This window comes from Arvicanthis niloticus, chromosome 8, assembly GCF_011762505.2.
Source record: "Arvicanthis niloticus isolate mArvNil1 chromosome 8, mArvNil1.pat.X, whole genome shotgun sequence".
Taxonomy (NCBI): domain Eukaryota; kingdom Metazoa; phylum Chordata; class Mammalia; order Rodentia; family Muridae; genus Arvicanthis; species Arvicanthis niloticus.
In genome coordinates this window covers 35270369-35288475 of record NC_047665.1, presented here as the reverse complement: position 1 = coordinate 35288475, position 18107 = coordinate 35270369, and the positions used below count along the sequence as shown (strand labels likewise).

At 37.0% G+C, this 18107-nt stretch overlaps 1 pseudogene; it reads right to left on the bottom strand.

The window, feature by feature from the left end:
* Positions 1-260: 260 nt before the first annotated feature.
* Positions 261-18107, bottom strand: part of LOC117713364 (L-lactate dehydrogenase A chain pseudogene) — an 83220-nt pseudogene continuing 65373 nt past the window's right edge.

Here is an 18107-nt window from a genome sequence, read left to right as displayed (position 1 = left end):
ACTGGAGCCAGGTTATGGCTAACTAGGAACTCATTGGCCTAGGCATGTTTGGTGAGGGTGTACAGGGCAGCAATGCAGCAGGCTCACAGAATAATCAAAGCCTGCACACAGTTGGCAGTGTGTCTTGGAGACAGTAGGACTGTCACACTAACCAGGTTACCACTACACAAGTACCACATGGCAGCAGGGTAGAGCTGTGGGAACTGAGATTTTTTTCTCCAGACCACCACAACACAATTTTACTAAACACAGCTCAGATGAGAAGTGTGTGGTCTCCATAGAAACCCTGCTGCAGCCTGGACAGTGAAGTACTAGGACACTGGTAAGACTTTAGAACTGTAGCTCCTTCTGGATTCCCCAGAAGATGTCTGCTCTCTTCTTCAGGCAGGCCTTTTCCTTAGGAGTCAGTGTCACCTTCACAATATCCAAGATTCCATTGTGTCCCATGATACATGGGGCACTGAGGAAGACATCATAATTCATTCCATAGAGACCCGTAATCATGGTAGAAATGGGATGCACCCACCTAAGGTTCTTCATTATGCTCTCAGCCAAGTCTGCTGCAGAGAGGCCAGTGGCCCAGGATGTGTAACCGTTCAGATCACCTCATTCATACCATATGCATTGTCAACCACCTGCTTATGAACATTCTTCCACTGCTCCTTATCTGCATCAGTGCCCAGTTCTGGGTTCAGAGATTTCTGGGATATGCCAGCAATGTTCACACCACTCCACACAGGCACACTGGAGTTGCCATGCTCTCCCAGGACCCACCCATGACTGCTCAGTGGGTGAACTCCCAGACTTTCTCCCATCAGGTAACAGAACCGAGCTGAATCCACATTGCAACCATTTCCAATAACTCGGCTTTTGGGAAAGCCACTGATTTTCAAGCCATGTAGGCCAAGATATCCATGGGATTTGAGACGATAAGCAGCTTGCAGTGTGGACTGTACTTCACAATGTTGGGAATGATGAACTTGAAGATGTTCACGTTTTGCTGGGTCAAATTGAGCCGGCTCTCTCCCTCTTGCTGACGGCCCCCACTGGGATAATGACCAGCTTGGAGTTCGCAGTTACAGAATAGTCTTTGCTGGAGACAATTTTTGGTGTTTTAAGGAAAAGGCTGCCATGCTGGAGATCCATCATCTCTTCCTTTAGCTTGTCTTCTATGACATAAACAAGGGCAAGCTCATCTGCCAAGTCCTTCATTAAGATACTGATGCCACAATCCATGCCAACAGTACCAAACCCAACAACTGTAATCTTGTTCTGGAGGGCCTGTTCTTCCTTAAGAAGATTTACAATCAGCTGGTCCCTGAGAGTTGCTATCTTGGACTTTGAATGTTTTGAGAACACTAGTGCACAATGTGGGGCGATGGGCTAGCAGCAGTAGTGTGGCCATGGCTTGGTGACAGTGGCTACAATACCTTTCTTATATTTTTAAGGGATTCATTCATTCTTCCTAAAGGCTTCTATCTTCTTCATAAAATTGGATGTAAGGCTGCTTTCTTGTGCTTCAGCTATGTTAGTATATCCAGGGCTTGCTATGATAGAATATCTGGGCTCTGGTGGTATCATATTGTCTGGGCTCTTATTGGCTGTTTTAGACCGGTCTTTAGCCATCTGGGTTTTGCAGTTATTACAGGTTTAGATCATGATTTTTGGGTTTATTTTTTGGTGAATGGGTGTGTTTAGGATGTCTTTTCTCCTTAGTTTCTGTTCCCTCTTTGACTTTTCGCTTAAGCAGCCTCGTGGACTGCAATAAGCTATCTTCCTGAGGTTTTTGTGGCCGGCATGGCCTCTGGAGTTTTGGGTGCTAATCTTTCCTCGGGTGTCCCTAGTTTGACCTCTGGGAAAACAGATGGAATTGGGGGTCAGGAAACAGAAACCAGAGGTTAGAGTGTAGTTTAAGACTGTTGGGTGGGTATTAAAGGAACTTGTCAGGGAAGGGCTTGGGTTGTGGTTTTACCTGGTTGTTCCCAGTGATGGCAGGCATCCAGGAAAGCAGGTTGAATTGTGCACTGGAAAATGAACCAAAGGGGACAGGGTGTAGATTCCTGCTGTTGGTTTTTGGGTCTGCTTTAAGAGGACTTCAAGAATTAATTTTTAAAAAAAGTGTCTGTACTACTCTTTCCAATTTGCCAATGCATGTAGTTACTGAGGCTTCTCCTAGAAGCTAGGAGAGTACAGAAAGGCCATGGTGTGGACTATTTTCAAACACAAGAAGAAAAAATGTGTTTGATTTTCCTTAATCACCAGTCATGAGAGGCAACAGAATTGGTGACTCTGTATATAAAACTTTTGACAATATGTGGAAAAATAAGGCAAATGATGATGCTGATTGTTTGCTGCTCCTCGCATTTCTAGATAAACTGACAAAGAAAAAGAAGCCACTCTGTGATAAAAGTCTCGAACTTCTAGCATCTCTGAATATGATAAAGCACAACAATATACCCAGAGATGAGAATGTCCAGCTCCAGATGCACCTCAACATTTTGTAAGTTTCTAAGTGTGTTTCGAAGGATATTTTTCTCTCTATCAGCCTCAGAGTTCAAGTTTTTGAAAATTAAACCAAAGCCCTCATTGTAATAGTGAAAGCCCATATTATAAAGCTGTCTAACTTACAAAGAGTATTAAAGTTCATGTCTTAGATGGTGTTGGTATTTAAAGTAAGGGCGCTACTTAGTAAAGAATGGGATACTGTAACTTGGGACAGAGATGTGTGTAAGGACCCAACTCTGGCTCACAACTGTACATCCTCATAGTCTTAAGGAAGTAAAATTTCTACACTTAGCAGATGTACCCCAATTCCTACTCCCTAAAATATTGCCTTTTCTGCCTCTGACTGGGGAAATTAATCCATTAATGTCTGCTAAACTAATAGTGAATTTTTTTTCCTGATGATGTCGCATAAGACAATACCAATGTCTCTTTGGGCTCACTGGGTTTCTAGAGGTGCAACCAGACATAAGGCTAAGTAGTATGCTACTAGAGAAGAGATAGAAAGTGTAGTCCATGAGGAGTATGCTGCAATACTGAAGAGTTTAATAAGTTTACTAATTCTTTTAAGCAGCAGTCTGGAGAATGAATACAAAGAAGAATTTATTTAAGGGTTTAAGGGTGTGGAATAATGGTAGAACTAGATCAGGCTGGGTTTATTGAAAAGGACCCATTGAGTAAAGATACTTGGTTTAATATGAAAGCTTAAACACTTTAAAATGATGTCAGAAATTTGTTTGAACAGTTGGCTGAAGTATTTGCTAAAAGATGTCCTACTGAATAAAAGAGTAGAAAATACCTGATATCTCTTAATTATGTAAAACACAATCCTTCATAACAAAAAGGCCCAGAAGACTTGGCCTTCACTAATTCTGTAAGACACAAAATAGTAAGATGCACACATTTGAAGAGCTTTGTTGTTGCTCTTTTCCATGTGTCAGACTTTTGCTTTGGAGAAACTGTTGTTCAGTTGGATGAATTTAATGCAGTCAGTTTAATGGGTCTAAAATTAGTAGAGGCCAGGTGGCAGCACTGAATCACCAAAGGCAAGATTATTATAGTTATCAAACTAGGCTATAAAGACAAAGCAATGTCTGTACTGGCCTGACCCATAATAGACAACACAGGCAATGTATTTTTATGGTGGCATGACTCAAAGGAACCTTTGGTATTGGTAATCAATGTTTTTTATACATGAAATAGAAAAAAGGCCTACTGATTTTTTGTTTGATTTGTTTAAACAGAAAAATTCTCAAACAAATAAAAGGAAACCTACATTGAATAATGACAAAAAAAGACTACCAGCCCATGAACCAATTTTCAGACTTGAGCCAGTTTGCAGCTACTGAACCTCTTGAGATGACCATGCTGCCCAAAGGAAGGCTTGATAAAATACCTAAAAGTTTTATGGTTAGCCTTTCTTCATTTTTTCCCTAGTGGCCTTTTAGCTACCTAATGGTAACCTTACAGTAAAGGAAAGGAAATAATCATACTTTCTGAGGTCTATTGAATACTAGTTTTTACTCGATGCTAATTCTCCAGACATTCTCCAGAGATTCTCCAGAAAACATTGTGACCCTCTAATTAAAGCAGGTGTTCATGAAGATCAGGTGATTAACAGTTTTGGCTGAAGTCCAACTTATAGCAGGTCCAGTGGGTCCCCAAAATCCATCTTGTAGTTATTTATCAAGTCCTAGAATGGCTAGTTGGGAAAGACATACTTAGAATTTGGCAGAATTCTCACGTTGGCTCCTTGGCCTATAGAATGAGGGTTGTTATGGTTGGAAAAGCTAAATGGAAGCCTTTAGAGTTTCCTCTGCCAGAGAAAATAGGGAATTAGAAACAGTGCCACATCCCTGGAGAAACTGTAGAAATCAGTGCTCCCATCAAGGATTTAATAGGTGCAATGGTGTTTTTTTCCCCAGTACATTTTACTTTAACTCTTATCAGACCAGTGCAGAAAACAAATAGATTGTGGAGAATGATAGTTGTCCATTAAAAAAAAAAATCATTCAAGTAGTGCCCTTAATTGCAGCTGCTGTACCAGATGTAGTGTCCTTACATGAGCAAATTAACACAAATTGTAATGGTATGCAGCTATTTATCTAGCAAATGCCCTTTTCTGAGTACCTGTCTATAAGGACCACCAGAAGAAATTTGCTTTCATTCAGCAAGTCCAACTGTATACCTTTATAGTTTTATCTTAGGGATATATCAACTCTCCAGCCCAGTGTCACAATGTAGTTTAAGAGAAACTTGGTTTTTTGCCCCTTTCTCAAAATACCCTATTGATATAGTGATATTGATGGCAATATGCTGATTGGACTAAAGAAGCAATCAGTAATGCCCACTTTGTACTTAGTGGTAGCACAGATCATTAAAGAATGGGAATTCTTTAATTCCAAGCAAAATTCAAGTGCCTTCTATCTCAGCGAAATTCTTAGGAGTCCAGTGATGGTAGATACGCTGATATATTCCTTCTAATGTGGAGGATACGTTTTTACACCTGGCCCCTTCTACCACAAATAAATAAGTACAATGTTTAATGAGCATATTTGGATTCTGGAGACAGCACATTTCCCACCAAGGTGTGCTACTCCAGCCCATATACTAAGTTACTGAGAAAATTGCACACCTTGAGTGGGACCGTTTGTAGAAATGAGGATTATAATTGACATGAGTGTGTCTGTCATTTCTGTTAATAATGTGATTTTACAAATATTTGTGTTTTTTCCTTCATTTCTTTACAATAGATATAATATCAGTTAAGGAAATATTAGTGGTATTCATATTTGCATTTTGGGTTTTTTATTGGATATTTTATTTATTTACAATATAGATATCATCCCCTTTCCCCATTTCTCCTCCCTAGAACTCCCTATCTTATGCCCCCTCCTTCTTTATGCTTTTATACCATTTTAATTACATGCATGTATTAAGATCAGTTCTAGATTGAGGGTCTAGCAGTACAATAGATGCAAATAGTCAAGGAACTAACAAGGCATTAAACCCAATTACTTGAATACTCCCATGATAACTGTTTCTAAAGGTTTATCAGGATGACCAAAGTATCTGAGCTTACTTCCCTGTCCTAGCACAAGGTCATTTTTATGTCTGAAGCTTACTTCCTTGTTCTAGCCTAAAATTTAGAATCCTGTCTGAAATTACTTCTTTGTTCTAACCTGATATTTAGATTCCTGCCTGAAATTACTTCTGTGTTCTAACCTAATATCAGATTCCTGCCTGAAGACTACTTCCTTGTCCTTGGCCAATGTCATATTCCTGTCAAGCAGCCCATTTTCTTGTTATTGGCACATGTCAGATTCTTGCTAAGAAGCCCCAAAGGCTCTCTGCCTCTCCCGCTTTTTTAAATTTCATTAAGAAGACTGAGCCTGCCTTAGGTTGTTCTGACAAGAATGCCTTTCATACCTCTGGGGCAATGGGCTGTGAGTGGCAGCTGGGCACCTGGTCGAGCACAGGCCTCAACCCCTGGACTCTAATGGGACAGAAGTTGTTCAGCTTTGCTCCTGGCTCCTGGTTTCTTTCACTCAGCTTCATCCCTCCATGGCGTCTCCCACAGAGAGGTCTATGTCCATCAGTCACAGAGGAATAGTGTCTCAGGCTCTCCCACATGTAGATGAGGTATCTCCAAGCTCTCAGACCAAGCCAATAGGGGTTATCTGCTGCCAGACCCTAACCCACCCCAAAAACTGTATATAAGAGCCTTATTCGGGAGAATTAAAGGTATGCAAGAATCATCTTGTTGTCTGAGAGTTTCTGTTGAAAGAACTGTAACACTTGAAAAGATATCTGTTCTCCCTAAGCGACTTCAGGAACTTCCCCTCCTTGATAGCTAGCTGGCTTATCACTGGCCCAGCCTGGGCTAGCTCAGCAGAGACAGACATGTGTAGCACCTGGAAGTAACTGGGTCGTGACAGAGGAGATGTGGGTGGAGGCAGCAGTGTGATTCCCCCTCCCTGCTAGCACTCTATCCCCTTGGCCTGGACCCCTGCACCTGGCCAGGGTGGAGATCTTCATGGGACAGGAAGCCATACTTACTCATCATGAAATATGCATTATCAAAAGCAATACACTTCTGTCTTAGGTTGGTAAGGCTGTGTGCAGAATCTTACCCATCCTTGGCTTGCCAGCCTGTTAATTTAATAGTTTTGTCTGGGGGTTTATTTTCAGGTTCAAGCCATGTACTTTGGCTGCCAACACATTGATATTATTAAAGAAAAGCTTTAACACGATGGGCAGGAATAAAAGTATTCCCAGGACAAAAAGGACTAGCATGATCAAGCTATATATGCCATTTTGAAGCTTGACCACAATAGAAATATTGACCTCCTGCCATGGGTAATTTTATCTGTAGTATTTACCACATCAATGTTCAGCAGAGCAGCATTCTTGAAATTCATAAGCTCCCTATGTATCATTTACACATCCCAAGAGGTGTTAGAATTATGCCAAATATACTGCATGTGTCATGAAACTTCTTCTTAATTATAATGACTACCACTGTAAATTGTTGAACTAACCTGTTCTTAAAATTTAATGTGTTTGCAATTGTACTTGAAATAGTTATATTGTTACCTACAATTCTAACCTGAGTATTGCTTTCCTTTGGAAATTAAATATGATATAAAGTGATATGATTGTGCGTCAAGTTGATAAAGGGTGAAATTATGATGACTAGTATTAGTTGCCATTTTGACTGCAACTAGAATGAATTAAAATCCAGTTGGCTTGGTAGGACTTATGAGAACATTTTTTCTTAAGTAAGTCATTTTAAATGGTATTTCACACATTTCCCCCTTTAAAAAAAAAAAACACATTTTACCATAGCATATATCTTCATTCTTTACTCCTTCCTGTTCCACCTCATCTATTCTACCATTCTGATCCATCCCATTTCTGTCTCTCATTAAAATACAAACAACCTTCTAAGAGATAATAATAAATTAAAATAAAACCTAACACATAGGATTAAGACAAAATAAGCAGAAACTAAAGAGCCCAATAAATGCACAAGAAACAGATATAGAAAGAAAATTACTTGTTTGTACACTCAAGAATTCCATAAAAATCATTAGAAGCCATGATTATATAATATATGAAAATTTAAAATAAGATTTAAAAACAAAGATCCAGAGTTGACATTATGAGAGAAAAAAACCCCTAAGAATGTCCTTTATTTTGTTTTCGGTTGGGTATCTGGCTTACAACTTACCCTTAAGAGTACTTGGATTCTCCAGTGAAACTGCCTTGGAGAAAACTAAATTGGCATTTGTAAGTGACTATGGGGACATTTTTTCAGTTTTCCTTTTAGATGGAGGGTACCATCTGTTTTAGACCTATGCTAACACCATCTTGGTCTCTGTGACTTCAGGTATGCATAGATTGTATTGATTTAGATGATTCTATTTTGTTTTTTATTTGCTCTGTTTGTTTGTTGTCTTTCATCTCCTCTGCTTTTATATTCTTTCTTCCTCCTTTTCTTCACAGTTCCCTGATCCATGAAGGGAGGGATTTGAAAAAAAAAAAAAAAACAAACCTTCCTTTATAAGTCTAAATGTAAATGTTCCAAGTTCTCTTACTCTCTGTTCATTGTGAGTTTCTGTTCCCATCTGCTGCAGGAGGAAGCCTTTCTGATGATGGCTGAGAAAGGCACTGATCTATGGATATAGCAGAATGTCATTAAGAGTCATCTTATTGTTATGTTGTTAAGTATGACAGCAGTATTTAATTTTGCAGTATAACTCAAGGCTATCTAGTCTCAGTTTTTTTAGTCCCCTCAGCAGTGTGGTATTTCTATTCTATCTCATGGAGTGAGTCTTAAATCAAACCAGACATTGGTTGGTTATTCCCAGAAGCATTGTTCAACCATTGAACTGGCATATCTTTCCAGAAGAAACCCAAATTTAAACCAGGTCCTTGGAGGTTCTTTCTGGTAACTCTATTACTTCACTGTCATAACAGTCTACGTTTGTAGAATTTCCACATATTTTGAAGACTACCTTCCTGGAGTTTACAACTGGATTCTTGAACTTCCCATTGGTAGGCAGCCATTGATAGACTAGGTAGACCACAACCTGTAACTCATTCTAATAAACTCTCTTTCTGCATATATGGAGAGATTCCATTTTTTTCTCTAGAGTAGTTGTTATCAGTCTGTGGGTTTTAATCACTTTAGTGGTAGAATGGTCTTTTCACAAGAGTTGGATATCAGCAAAATTAAAGTTATAAAGTAACAATTTTATGCTTGAGGGTCACATGAATAACTGTATAAAAGGGTCATAGCATTAGGAAGATTGAGAGCCACTGCTCTAGAAAATCCTGTGAAAAGCAAAGTGACCAAAAGTAACTTGGGGAAGGCAAAGTTTATTTCAGCTTACAGCTTACAGCTTGTCATGAAAGTCCTGTGGATTCAGTCTTTAAGATGTCACATGAACTTGTTCTTCTTCTTTTTCCATTACCATATGCTGATCCAGTCACCTCTTCTGTGGATGGTATAGTACCTCTTAACCTGACCCTGCATGCATACCATTAAATTGTAATTCTTAATTGGATTCATTCTCTGAGTAGTTCCTTTGACCATGGTATACATAATACATCACATTATATCATGTTCTTTTTCAAAGCCCAAAAAACCTTTTTATCATAGATGAAAATGATCTTTTTACAGTGGCCTAGGCATCCCTTCACAAATGGAATCCTGCCTGCTATCTCTTTTTGACCTCATCGTACAACATTTCTACCAACTCCTGTTGAAGTACAACAGTAAAATTTGAACTTTAGATCCCTAAGAATTTTTTTTCTGAAATTTATACACAATTTAAAGGGAAATTTGCTAGAAATTAAAGAATTTCACTAGTATATTTTCCAAAATTTCAAGTATGTTGAGAGAGAGAAAGAGTGAAATTGGGGAAGGGGGGGAGAGGGAGTTTTCCCAGAGCTCCACTTAATTTATTATTATTTTCAACTTTTTTTTAAAGACAAGATCTTATGTAGCCTAGAGTGGCCTTAAAATTTCTGTAGGTGATGGTGATATTGAACTTCTCATCTTCCCTTCTCTATCTTTCCAAGTCAGCAATTACAGATGTGTCCCACCACCCGTGGGTTTCTACATTTTGTTTTCAAAGGTCCATTCAGAAATATCTTGTCTGTGTTGCACTGTCCAGACTCTTTGTAAAAGCATGTCTTCATTTTTTCTACAGTATGTTATATTTTAACATGTTTTTAAGCCTTAAAGGTGTAACGGATTATAATGGCAGACTTGTTTCTATGTTTTGGTCACCCAATATTCCATACAGCATGTACAAATTATTCAGCAAGTAAAAATGTTTTAGTCTTACTAGAAACTCACTGCTTAGAACTTAATTATTTCTTTTATAATCTTAGACTTAGGAAATTCGTTATTTAATGAGAAACTGGAAAATTCTCACATCTTGCAAATTATAAGGTTTTCAAAAATAAAATTAAAAATAACTTCAGCAACTTAACCAAAGGGAAAAATATTTTCAAGATCCATAGATCAAAACCTCATTTGTCTACCTAATATCTCTTAACTAAATTTATTTGATGAGCTAAGTAACCATGGATCATAAACACATGAACTGAATTTCTCTCAAATAACATGTTTTCTACTGCAGTAAAAATACCCGCAAAAATATAGTCTAGTGTCAATCACTACCATAACCCAGGCATTTAACACACTAGCTTGAGTTCTTTCAGAATCTTTAAATATATCTGGATTTGTTCAATAATGTGAACATTTTTTTCATTAATTTTTCCTTTAAATCACAAAATAGCTTAGTATGAAAAACATCTTTAATTTTATTATCAATCTGCTAATCTGAAAATACTGGACAAAAAATAAAACATCATGGGGAGAAAAATAAAGATAACCTTACTTAAGAGTTCCAGTAGTCATTTTAGGATATGAAATAATTATAAATGTTGACTGTGTATCGTAAGTTGTTAAAAAATCAAAATGTCAGGTTTGGGAGCTTAGATTCTGCAGCACAAGACTGTGAGCTGACTCTTCCCTTCAGTCTGTAGTTCTCCGCATGCCTTTATGACTTTAGGATCCTATTCCACATTTCTCAACATTGGGTTAAATTTGGGAGCTTTTTTTTACACTGAGATTTGTTTCCTTTGAAATGGAGTCAAGAACAGAAAATACTGTCATCTGAGCTCATCCGTTCAACCATTATAGAGTCAATCTTGCCACATCTTTATGTTCATTTTCCCCATTCTTTATTTATAACCATTTTCAGCCATTTTTATGTCAGGTTCAAGTGATAGTGATTTTGTTCCTTGAAACATGAAAACAGTAAAAGACTTAATCATCTATGTCCATATTGATCTCCCATGTAACAAAATTTGAGAAAAGCTGAAAGTCATTCATGGCTGCTGACTTATCACCTGTTTGCCTGTCCCTTTAGCAGTAGAAATTAACCACTTGTTTCATTGTGGATGGTCATATAAAGAATGACACAAATACACTGCTTTTACCCTCCTCCACCCTGTTTTTTTCTTCATTGATTGTCCTTATCAGAGGCATTATATAGACACTGTATTTTCCTATAAATCCTTAAATGTTACAGATTTATTCATGCATCCAGCAAGAGCTTAAAACCCGACTGTCAGTATAATTTCATTCTCATCTGTCATATGGACTTTGAAACATCTATTTTAATAAATTCATTGTCTTGACAGAGAAACTTACAGTTAATCCTACTTAAAGTGTTATCTAGTAGGATTTTATTCAGTAGGTCTCAACAGTGTCAAATTAAAGACTATACTTTGGATTTTTTTTCATCTTAAATGTAAGATCAAAAACAAGAAACAAGTCTCCTTTTAGTGTCAAAGAAAGCATATTGAATTTCATAGAAGAAAAAATCTATTTTCCAGACGTTCCAGTGTTATAGGTGGAAATTAAACCAGCAGAGGCATGCGGATATTTAAGACTAAATATTCACATTTCAGTTGTGCTTTAAAGGAAAAAGCTGAACCTGAATAGTCCTATAATCACAGGAGGAGGGGCTTCAGAAGAGAAAGGGAAGGTAGAACTTTGAGAGGACTTCCATGAAGGGGTACTAGAGAGGAGGCCTGATATTACTATATAAAATGAATAAGTGAATGAATTAATTAAAAACAGAAAGAACTAAATTTCAAAATTATGAAGCATGTGAGCAGAAGAAGATCTATTTGTCAGGCTAAACTGTATCCTCCTCAGACTCATGCTGAAACTTTAGCAATTACTAGCAGAAATTAATCCCTTTTAAAAATAAAATCCAATGCAAACTTTTCTCACACAAATTTTTAAATTGATTATGGCCACATGATTTTGTCTACATAGTTTCTATAACATATGGATATTCTATTTCATGTACAAGAACAAATTCTCCATTCTTGATACTGTCTTTAGAACTGCTGGACTATTAGAAAATGCAAATTTTAGTCTTTAACTCTAATCAATCTTTTTATAACAGTATGTTTTAGCAGAGAAATTACTTTAAAGTAGCAATAGGTTAATTAGTTAATTAGGAAAATCTCTATGGGTAACCCTTAAGGGTGATAGGTAGCAGTAGCAAATATTGTTTAGCATCAAGAATTTATTTATTTATTTATTTACTTATTTTTATTTTATTAAAACATTTTTTCATATACAATATTCAGATTATTATTTCCCCTCCCTCTACTTCTCTTCACTCCTCCCCATTTTCCTTTCTATCTTCACCCCACCCCACTACTGTCTTATTATAAAACAAACTGGATTCTAAGGGATAAGAGTAAAATAAAATAAAATATGAAATATAATAATTTAAAATAAAACCTAATACATTGGAATAGGACAAAACAAAGTAGCAAAAGGAAAATAGCCCAAGGCACAGGAAACAGATATAGACACATAGATATATTTTGTTCACACACTCAGGAATCCAATAAAAGCACTTGAAGCCATAACATATACCCAATAAAAATAAAAATAATATAAAATTTAAAATAAAAATAAACAAAAAATCTGACTTGCCACCATGAGACAAGGAACTTTCAAGGACACTACTGAGTTCATTTTCTTCTGACTATGTATTGGTGGGAATGCCACCCTACTCTTAAGAATACTTTGCCTAGTTAGATTCCCTTGGAAAAAGCTAAATTTTCACTTACAAATAGTTATCAATTGGAGATAGTTTATGGGTTAGGGATGGTGACATGGGTCATTTGTTCTCTTCTCTTTATAGCTTTAGAGCCCCATCTGTTCCACACCACTTCAAAAGCTGTGCATGCTGCCTTGGTCTCTGTAAGTTCATATGTGTATCAATTCTGTTGCTATAGAAAGCCTCATTTACTCCTTCTAAGTAGAACCAAGGCATCCACACTTGGTTTTCCTTCTTCATGAGCTTCATGTGGTCTGTGAGTTGAGTCTTGGCTATTCCAAACTTTTGGGCTAACATTTGCTTATCAGTGAGTAAATACCATGTGTGTTCTTTTGTGATTGGGTTAACTCACTCAGGATGATATTTTCTAGTTCCATCCATTTACCTACTTAGAAGGAATAACAAAAATACTCAGGGGAGCAAATATGGAGACAAAGTGTGGGACAGAAACTGAAGGAGAGGCTATCTGGAGACCATTCCACCTGGGTATAGACATTGATGTGAATGGCAGGAAGTGCATGCTGAGCCTAATATAGCTGTCTCCTTAGAGGTCTGCCAGAGGCTGACACATTCAGAGGCTGATGCTCACAGCTAACCACTGATCTGATCAAGGGTTTCCCAATGGAGAAGTTAGAGAAAAGACTAAAGGAGCTGAAAGTTTGTGGCCCCATGAGGAGAGCAACAATATCAACCAACCAGAGCTCCCCAGGGTCTAAACCACCAACCTGGTAGCTCATAGGGAGGGACCCATGACTCCATATGTACATGAAGGGGAGGATGGCCTTGTCTGGCATAGGTGGGAGAGGAGATTCTTGGTCCCACGAAGGATGAACACCGAATGGGGGGGGAATTTGAGGGTGGGGAGGTGGGAGTGGGGGGTAGGTGGGGGCACATCCTCATAGGAGCATGAGGAGGGGGGATGGGATAGGAGGTTCCTGGGTGGTGGGAAGAATGGGGATAAGGGGATAAAATCTGAAATATAAATATAATATCCAATAAAAAATATTAAAAAAAAAAACTAGAAAAACAAAAAGAAACACTTGTTGATCTGTTTCAGGGTGAAATGTTATGATGTCCACAACTTATTGTCAAAAGTTTGGGAATATATACATAGTAGTAACTTTGAATCAGGGAATTGCATATATGTTAATTATAATAGTATTGCAATACGTATTTGATGCTTTATATAATAAAAAGATTTCAAAATATATTTTGAAATGCAAAAAGAAAGAAAGAAAGAAAGAAAGAAAGAAAGAAAGAAAGAAAGAAAGAAAGAAAGAAAGAAGGAAAGCCTCGTTTATCCTCTATCTGTTTGGTTCTTACACTGTTTCTATCTCTTCTTCTGCAGGGTTCTCTAAACACCGAGGTGAAGGATTTGATGGAGATATCCCATTTAATATTGAATATCCCATGGTCTCTCATTCTTTTCATATTGTTTGGCTCTAGATCTGTGCATTTTTTTTCAATCTTCTACTGGAAGAAGTGTCTCCTATGATTGTGAAGCAAGGCACTGATATATTAGTATAGGAGAATGTCACCGGGAGTCATTTTACTGCTTCTTTTTTCTTTTTTATTAGAATCATTTTAAGGCCAAACTTTTAGTACTTCTGTTGGTGAATTTAACACTCGTTATCAATAACTGAGCTGTTTTTAGCTACTAGAATTCAAATTAATGTTGTTAATAATAATTGAAATTGTTCATGTAATTCAAAATATAATAGAACAGTATGGTATATGAAGTGCAATCAAATGGGAAAAAAATCTCACTCTTTTTCATGAAGCAAAATCAGTGTTTATAATGACACAGTTTTGATGTAGAATTTACACATAATCATCAAGAGAGCGGGGGAAATATGTGAGAAGATAGCAAGTGGTAAGCATTCTACAGCAGTGTGCCCATCAAGGGACAGCATCTGCACATTTGGTTGTACATCATCAGTTAATGGAGTGTTTAATTTTCATGGTATATACTATTTTACTTATTAGCAGGTAAACTCATTAAAACATTAATTTTATATTCTTAATCTGACTGTAATCTTCTAGAGTTTCGTGACTGATACTTGTGTGGTGGTTTTTACTAGACTACTTTGAAGTGATTGTTTTCAGAATTCAGAGAGATTGGCATTGATCTTTGACACTTCTGAGAAGTAAAAGCATATTATATTTGCATTTTATATCCTTTCTGTCTGGTTTTATTCACTTACACTTTGTCTTCTTGCATTCTTTCTTCTTCTCTTTCCTTGATGTTTCCATTTCTCCTGTATCTTTTCTCTTTCTTTTGTCAATTGGTGGCTTTCTAGGGACCTGTATTTTAAGCCACAACAGATAAATTTAGTAATATCTTTACATCCAAGAGAAATTACTTCTAGATATTTCAAATGAGATAAAAGTCTACAATTGATCTTGAACTTGGAGACTAGGTACACTAATTTCCCAATATGCCTCATAAATTTATTTCTTTTTTAGATCTTAAAAAGTTTTTTAGGTGGATATGGTGTCACCCACCTGTAGTTCAGCACTCAGGTAGACTGATGTAAGAGGGCAGCTGCAAGTTGAGAGCAGTCTCGGCTACACCCAATCATAAGGTAGGCTGGATCACAGTCAGACCATGTTCAAAATTAAATACATAAATAAACAAACACATAGGCACACACAGAGAGATCTTGACTTTTCACTTTTTTGAAAGTTTGTTAGCTATTAGGATTGACCTATGACTTCCTAAATCCTCTTTCCAATGAATTTTTTATTCTGATTATCATTTAGAAGGTTTAGAAAGACATAGATCTACCTTGTAATATATAAGCCTTTTAAAACTAAACATAACACATGTTTATGTTTGCCTAATCCAATACATTATCCTTTCATTATTATGTATCCCAAATATTTAGAGAGTTCTATAAGATTCTACAAAAAATGGACATCAAAACGAGCTTTTGTTTTGTGTTGGTAAATGAAAAAATATGAAAAAGAAACTTCGCTGCTCCACTGGGGAACATCATTTGGGAATGTCACCATATGTTAACACCCAAGCCACTTATGAGCCTTTCTGTTTAGTGAAATGTCAGCTGTTGATTGGCTATGAAGATGTCATATAAAGATTCATCTATTTATAAATCTCTGACTCTCATGCCTAGGGGATAAATAAAAGCTTCTAAGTAAATCCATTGTTCTGTTCCCAGACCATACTGAGGAAAATAAAGTAACTTGTCCAGTTATAATACATAATATTTTGAAGATCTGTAGGACATTAGCTCTTTTCAAAATTATATTTGATTCCTTGAGTGAATTTCTAACCTTGGAACTTAGTTTTCTATGGCCTCTAGATGATGTGAGGATATTTTGAGCCAGGTGGAAGTTAGGAGTATATTATATTAAAAAAGCCTTGGACCAGATCAGATGTACTAAGTTAGATTTAAAATGTCTGTCATGATGAGCTGAAGAGATGGCTCAGAAGGTAAAGAGTTTTCTATATAAGCATGATGTTTTAGTTTGCTTTATACTGCTGTAATAAAACACCGTGGCCAAAGCAATGTGGGGGGAAGCATTATTTCATCTTATAGCTCACAGTCTTTTATGAGGTGAAGTCAGAGCAGGAAGTCCAGGCAGCTTGGAGGCAGGAGCTAAAATAGAGACTATGCAAACCTGATGCTTACTGGCTTGCTCCTCATAGCCAGCCCAGCCTATTTCATTTACAGCCCAGAACCATATGACCAGGGGTAGCAAGACTCAGGCTGAACTGAATCCTCCCATATCAATCATTAATCTTGCTTAATCGAGAAAATGACCTAAAGACTTGTGTACAGGCAACCCAATGGATACATTTTCTTTTTCTCAGCTAAGTTTCCTTTTACCAGAATACCATGTCGTATGTCAGACTGACAAAGCTTGAGCAGTACACATGATGATTTAGTTTCACTCCTCAAACATTTGGAAAGTGACAGGAATAACAGCACTTTCTTATAATCCCAGTACCAGAGAGGTAGAGAAAGGTGAATTCTTGGGGTTCACTGGCAAGCCAACCTAGTATATTTTTCAAGCTCCAAGTAAGAGACCCTGTTTCAAATTAAAATGTGAGAATCCTCCAAGAACTACATGTAAGTTTGAACTCTGATTTCACATGCATGTATACCTGTGTGTATATATGTGCATGTGTACACACACATACACACACACACATATATATGAACACACAAACAAACCACTCAGGCCTCTAGTAGGGTTGAAAATTCATAACTTTTTAATTCAAAAGTTCTAATGTCTAAAATACACCCCCTTAAGTATGTGTCTGTGTGTGTGTGTGTGTGTGTGTGTGTGTATGTCTGTCTGTCCTGATTGATACTGAAGAAATGAGGCTGTCCATTTAAATCAGTTACTTAAATTATAACATTTAGAAGTTGTTCTGGAATCAAAAGAATAAATAGTTCCTGAAGTAAGGATGGTTTGATATAAGAACCTTTGAGTTTACAGTGATGTGAACAAAATATGCATTTTGTTTAAATTGTGTTTAGGTTTTGAGTTCCAACAATCCTGCAAGGTGGGAATCTGGGCAGCCATAGTTCCTAGTGAGCTCCTTGACTTCAAAAAGATACAACTGAAATTCTAGATTGTAGACAGCAAGTTAAATGCATTAAAAGTATTTTTCACTCAGCAACTCTTCCTATTTGCCATGATTTATTATGATGCAACTCTCCATTTCTCCTTCATAGAGAGTCCATCAAATGTTAAAGAACAGCTGTAGATGTGCCTTTTCCTGCTTCAGTCCTCACAAAGCAGAGTTAAACTTCTGCCTAGTGAGCAGCAACCTAAAAATAGTAAGTGATGGTATGGGTAAGCATAAGGCAGAGCATAACAGCGACCTTCTCCTCCAACGAAAGGCAGCTACATAGGGGCACAGATCTTCTGGTGGCTCATGCTATTCCACCTTGCTGAAAGCACATGCAACTGCATTAGAATACATCAGTTCTAGAGAGTCACAGGCCATTTGGAAGGAATACTGTGCCCTTATTTACATTGTTGTCCTAGGTAACTATAAGTTAATCATTTCTTTTTTTTTCTTTGCTAAGCATTCAACATGTTGCAATTTTAAATCTTGCTGAATGGTAATACTAAATCTAATTTCCAATTTTACTATGTTTAATGAGCAAGATTTATGGGCAAGGGAAATAGAAAATAACAGATGGCCTTCCCTTTGTAGATTATGGGATATCCTCAAAGTAAACTCTAAGACTCTGAGTGTCTTGATTCTCCAACTTTGACAGAGGACAGAGGACAGAGAACAGTAAGCAGTGAGATATGCTGCACATCAACTATAAATAAGAAGAAGAACAATTTGCCTCCATTAATAATATTTTACTGCCCAGAATAATGAGACCTATATGATTGGGTTTTTAAAATCAATTTCTTCAAAAAAGTTGTTATTAATTTGTAGGTCTTATA